Source organism: Camelus bactrianus, chromosome 3 (assembly GCF_048773025.1).
Source record: "Camelus bactrianus isolate YW-2024 breed Bactrian camel chromosome 3, ASM4877302v1, whole genome shotgun sequence".
NCBI classification, from domain to species: Eukaryota; Metazoa; Chordata; class Mammalia; order Artiodactyla; family Camelidae; genus Camelus; species Camelus bactrianus.
The window spans coordinates 160,694,189-160,700,188 of NC_133541.1; the positions used below are offsets into that span (position 1 = coordinate 160,694,189).

The 6,000-nt window shown below is 55.6% G+C and overlaps 1 long non-coding RNA gene across 1 annotated transcript; it reads right to left on the reverse strand.

Moving 5' to 3' along the window:
• Positions 1-882: 882 nt before the first annotated feature.
• On the reverse strand, positions 883-2,836 carry LOC141575479 (uncharacterized). The gene is made up of 3 exons (XR_012503079.1): positions 1,994-2,836; positions 1,509-1,635; positions 883-1,107 (listed from the first exon to the last, which is right to left on the reverse strand). It is a non-coding gene; the product is annotated as an uncharacterized LOC141575479 (long non-coding RNA).
• Between the last annotated feature and the right edge of the window lie 3,164 nt (positions 2,837-6,000).

Here is a 6,000-nt window from a genome sequence, read left to right on the forward strand (position 1 = left end):
GGGAGCCAATCCACCAGCTCCCCAAGGCAGCCACCTACCCCCGCAGCAGCCACCTCTCTTGCCCCCTGACCTCACGGTGGCCTCCTCTAGGGAGCAGGCTGACCTGGAGATGGAAGTCCGGCGAACTTGGGACAACAGAGACCGCCCTCAGGGCAAACCAATGGGGGGAAATGGGAGCAAATGGACCGGCTCCATGGGAAAACCTGCCGCTGCTGCCACCACCTCCAACGTACCACGCCCGCCTCCCGGGGTCAGGCCGACTAGGATACACGTGTCCCGTAACCCAGGGCAACAGAGACCGCCCCCAGGACAAGCCGCGGGGAAGATGGGAGCAAATGTGCCCGCTCCCCCGCTGCAGGCCCCCGACTCCCGCCACCCGTGCACCCTGACTACCCTGCCTCCCGCCCCCAGCAGGCAAAGTGGGACAGGGGTGTCCGGGGACCTGGCGCAGCAGATGCTGCCTGCAGGCCACGCGGCACTGACATTGGAGCTAATACACAAGCTACCCCGGGGCAGCCTCCCTATCCCCGCAGCCACCACCTTACCAGCCCCCTGACTGCACCGCACCCATCTCCCAGATACAACCTCACCTGGAGTCGGACCGCAGGCAAATCTCCGGCGGCAGAGGTCGCCCTCAGGCCAGGCCGCGCGGGACAGAATAAATGGAGCTACTCCCTGGAACGGACCCCCTCCCCCTGCAGCCGCCGCCGCCGCCTCCCAGGGGCAAGGTCACCTGGAGACCGGCGTCCCGCCTCTACGGCAGCAGAAGCTGCCACTGGCTCCGCCGCGGGGGAGAGCTGAGCGAACTGACCGGCTTCCGCGCGGCAGTCCCCCTAACTCCGTGGGCCCCGCACATTAATGGCACCGTCCCCACTCAGCAAGCTGAGTGGGACAGGCGTGTACGGTGACCAGGGGCAGCAGAGGCCGCTCCCAGGCCCGGCAGCCGGGAGAAGGCAGCTATTCCACCAGTTCGCCAGAGGCAGCCACGCTCCGCCCCCCTGTCGCTGCCGCTGCCCCCTGACCTAAGCGCCCCACCTCCCAGGAGCAAGCTTACCTGGAGTCCAACATCTGGCGAATCTCCAGCGGCCAAGGCCCCCCTAGGCCAGGCTGCAGGGAAGAGAAGAAATCGACCGGCTTGCCCGGGCAGCCTCCCACGCACCGCTGCCTCCGCCGCCCCAAACGATTGCACTAGCCTCCCGGGGTCAAGCTGACTGCGAGGATGTGCACTTGCCTTCTAATCCTGGCCACATGCCTGAGCACCTCCCTGCATCCCTACACTCCCTGCACCTCTGCACCCCTGCCACTATCTGCACTTCTGCACTGCCTGCACTTCTGCACCCCTGCACCCCCGCATCCCCTGAACTGCCTGCGCCCTCCACAGCCCCTGCACCCCTGTCACCAGTTACGCTTTTGCACTGCCTACACTTCTGCACCCCTGCATGTCCCACACACCACCTCTTGGGCCTGTGGCAGAGTCTCTGCTGTTAGACCAATGCACAGGAACTCACATCTTTGCCAGTATATGATGCATCAGTGGACGTCTGGGGTTGGCTGCAGGAAGGTACATGTTCCCGGTCACTAGCTTGGGCCACTAGGGTGATCTCTCTGAGGTCACCAAGGGCGGGCTCAGAGATGCTGTTTTCCAGGAAGAGAGGAGTTGAAACAGGTCTTGAGGGCAGAGCTGTGCTCACCAGGCCGTCCACGCTTCATGTTTTACACAGGGCTTCGGAGAAGTGAAATGGATCCCGCCAAGTAAGACCGGCCTGCTGTACGCCCACCTCAGTCCTGGGCTCTGAGGCAGACCGACTGGCTCCCACCCTCACGGCCCAGTTTTGGTACCTGAATGGTCCCTTTGAGGCATCCCATCAGTTCTCAGGAAGAAGTCTGGCTGCTTCCACCCCATGGCCCTCCCTCCTGTGCTGGCCTCAGGAAGTTTCCTTATTTGGGGAAGAAGGCAGCCCACACCCTACCCCACCCCTCACCATGCTCTCACCCAGGCTGCTGCTCTCTCTGCCCATCAGAGTCTGGAAAGCCATCCCTCTTCAGTTATGTCCCTTCTGAGATGGACTTGCTTCCACTCAATTCTAGGCGAGGATGCACCATGGAATGCACTGGGTAAGAGAACCAAAATAAATAATTTCTTCTGTGAGGTTTTCTGTTTATCTACTGGGATGGGCTGTGTGTAGTTTGCTACAGCTATTGGTGTGAGAGGCTAAAACAGCCTGTGTGTCCTTGTTTTCATCTCCCCGCTGTCTTTGGGTTTTCCCTTGACACTCCTGAGACATTTACTTCTTTTAGTTTTATTCCTGTTATTACACAGGGGACCTACTGAAATGGAGGTAAGGTGTTGGGGGAGCAGGACAGAGCAGGGCATCTGTAGTCCTGTGATTAGTTCTCATTGAGCCTATGCCCTGAGCTGTGACCTCCACAAGTGTGTCTCTTTCCCCCCACCCCAATTTGGGTGAGACAGAAGGGATTTCCCTTCTCCCAGGTTGGTTAGGCTCTGGTAAAATAATTTCTCATTAAAAAAACAAACAAACAAAAAACAACTTCCCCAAATGAAACAGAATGTTTTGGGTATATTTCAATAGAGTTATTTTCTCCTTTCCAGGCAGGAAGCATGAGGAGTTATCCTCTGAGGCATTCATTCTGAGAACAGGACACGGTCCTGGAGGTAAAATGCATGAAAAAGAGCAGGGGGCCCCTCTGACTGGCCCCCTGGAGTTGTCACACTCGGACTTCCCCACGCTGAGACTTCCACTGGCCTCAGGGACCTGTTAAATCTGCCTGCCCTGGGGGTTGTTACAAAAGCGGGTTCTGCCCTGGGAGCTGTGACTCGCCAAGCCTGCCTGGCTGCCTCTCTGTGTTGGGAGCAGATTTTCCCCTCATTTTTCTGGGATCTAAGAAGTACAGTGGGATTGCAGCTCCCTCAGCTCTGGTGTTGTTTTCAGGACAGAAGGAGCAATTTCTGAGCTCCACACGAGCTGGAACAAAGGCTGGAATCCTCCCCTCCTCTGCCTCCGTGCAATAAGTGGCTGTGGTTCTAGCCGAGTTTCTGAAGATGTGGATTTAAACACACACATCCCAGCCCCTACAGGAGCACACAGTCCCATAAATCCCCCCAGTTTCCTCTGGTAACTACTAGGCTGATGGGGACACGGGTTTCGGGTCCACAGAGGCCTGACTGCACTACTTGCTCCGTGGCCTATTAACGTGGTTGCTCTGGGTCTTGTCTGAAGTGGCTTGCTTACCGCACCTGGTACATGGGAAACACAAAATAAGTTCTAGAAACTTCACTTTTTCTCCCTCCAGGGCCTTCAAACATAGAAAGTATTAAGTGAACTCAGACGGCCTAGTCACCGCAATGAGGTCCGTCCAGCCTGGCTCTCCTGAGTAATGGGCACTGACTTGCACCTTAACTCTGAACAGTAGGGGAACCGCCTTCTTCTAACTGGGCCTCTCCCCACACCGGGCACGCCCTCAGCTGAGACGGTGTCAACTCCCCCATTGAGGTGTGTGCTGGTGGCTTCAGTGTGACCTGGCCCTGCCGGGATATGAACCTGCAGTGAGTGAGGTGGAGGGTCGGGTGGAGAGGGGTCCCTTCTGGGGTGGCAGGGGGCCCGGTAGCACCCAGCCCGGCCTGGTGCCTGGGGCTCCCTAACACCTCCTACAGCTCCTGGGTTGGCTCTGGTCCTGGCCAATCCATACACCCTCCCAGCATCTTCGCATTAAGTCCCTTTTTGCTTTTATCAGCGAGAGGTGGCTTCTGTTGCTTGTTCAGTGAAACAGTACATAGGGAAACCAGACTATTTCTAACATCAGTAAAATACCAACCTCAGTTATCTCACCGGGCAGACCGTGCAGCACAAGGGCCTGCAGAGGGCTGTGCGAACAGCTTACGTGAAGGGTCCTCATCATCTGTCTTCAGAGATGCAGAAGCTGGTGGTTCAGGTAAAACCTCAGGGAGGGATTGAGGAATCCAAAGCTGGTTGGTTTCAAAGGCTAACTGGTCAGACCAGACCCCTGAGCTGTGGTCAGAAGCCTAGCTCAACATCACGCAGACTCTGCACCATAAGTGCCAGGTGGGGGCGGTGGTGTTCCCTTTGCAGGCTCTCATTGGGGATTCACTGTAGTCCCTTAAATGCAGCAGAGATTCCAGCCCCCTTAGCCCCCACCCTGCGTGTTCCATGACACAAATCCCGGGAGTGTTTAATTTTCATCTTTGTTTAGGAGGATGAAGGAGGGGCAAGAGGAGACATAAATTCATACTGACTGACACAAGGTCACAGCCAGTACCTCCTCCTTGGAGAGATACGTGCTCCCAAAGTGGTGGCTGGGGGGCTGGGCGGAGACCCTCCACTGGTCCCAGAGGGACTCCCTCATCTGGCCACAACTGATGGGTTGGACAACAGATCCAGAGGGAGACAGAGCATCTTTCCTGGGAATTTGGAACTGACACACAGAAATCAAGTTCACCCATCTGGGGATTGGCGAGGGTGAGGGGCGGTGGTTGGAAGTCAAATGAAACCAGAGCATGAGAGAAAGTTAGAAGTGAAAGAGAGAGAGACAGAGAGACTGAGCTTGTGAGAGCAAATAGTCAGAAAGAAGGAAAACAATCAGGGGACAGAGGAATTCCAGCTCTTGACTGTCTAGTCTGTCCTAGCCCATCAACGACCCCGCAGGATGGTTAATAAAATTCCAGTTTTGCAGATAAGGATAAAGGCTGAAAGAGGTGGGGGCTGGGTTTGGGTGCACAGTTAATTCAAGTGCCGCTGGACCCCTCATTTCCCATTGCCTGAAGGCACTGTAATCCTCACTGGGACCCCTGCGGTCCCCTGACAGCCCAGCACCCTGATCAAATGGCCCCTGCGGGAGGGGGAACCCCTCTGAGCGTGAAGAGTTCCCTGAACCGAGATGCCATGCATCAGCAGGCTCCTGCACACCCCAGGTTAACATCTCCCCAGCTGTGCAGTCTCCCGACACACTTCCCTCCCTGCCAGGCACCCCTTCCTTACCACCGAGTGTACTGCAGGAATTCAGACACAGGGATGCCCAAAGCAACACGAGCCCACCGGCTATACAAACAGCAGACTCCCAGCCCCACCTGGGTTCCGAGGGGACAGTAGGCGTCCTCAGCTTCCATGTGTCTAAGATAATCTTCTTCAGCTGGAGGTTTTAGAGAAAAATAAAAGGTCTAAAACATAGTTCAGTGAGGAATTCCTCCAAGGACCTGACTCCAGAGACTACAACCAGGGGTCCCTACCCCCCGGACTTGGGGTGAAGGTGGATTATTGATCAGCACAACCTCCGGTGGCCCAGCTCCTCAACTTGGCTGCCCAGAGTGGGCTGGGGGAATGGGTAAAGCCAGGGCACTCAGGAAGAGCACAGAGGACCTGATCTCCCCTCTCCGCACTTGTAAACCCTTCCTCAAATCTCAAGGCATCTGACAGAGAGCAGCCACCACAATAAGGAGATGCTCCCATCTCTTCACTCACTCCAGTCTGTTCACTTACGTGCTGAGCATCCACTGGGTCCCAGGACATGACACATAGGATGGCCGATGGGACAGGCTTGGTCCTTCCCCCTGGACCCTGTTCAATCTGATGGAAGAATGATCACTCATAAAGAGTTTCTCAAAATTATACAGAGACCAAAGACAAACTGCAGAGTGAACCAAATTTAAAAATATATATGAAGATCCCCCAGTCTCCCCGCCTAAGGTTAACAGCATAAAGCAAAAAGATCTTGCCTTTGATCACCAAGGAAGTTGTCACCAACCTCTCAGGTGGAAAGGACAGTTATTCTTTGAGCAGGACACAGAAGTGCTCCATCGGATTGGACCAGGGCATCTACAGTCATTCAGCAAATGTGTATAAGCTCCTACTACGTACGGGAATCTCCTAACTAGACCAATTCACAAGGTTCTCGGGCTTTATCAGTCAACAAAATAGACATGACTCCCCATCACTGGGGGCTCAGAGTTTTAGTAGAGGAAACAGG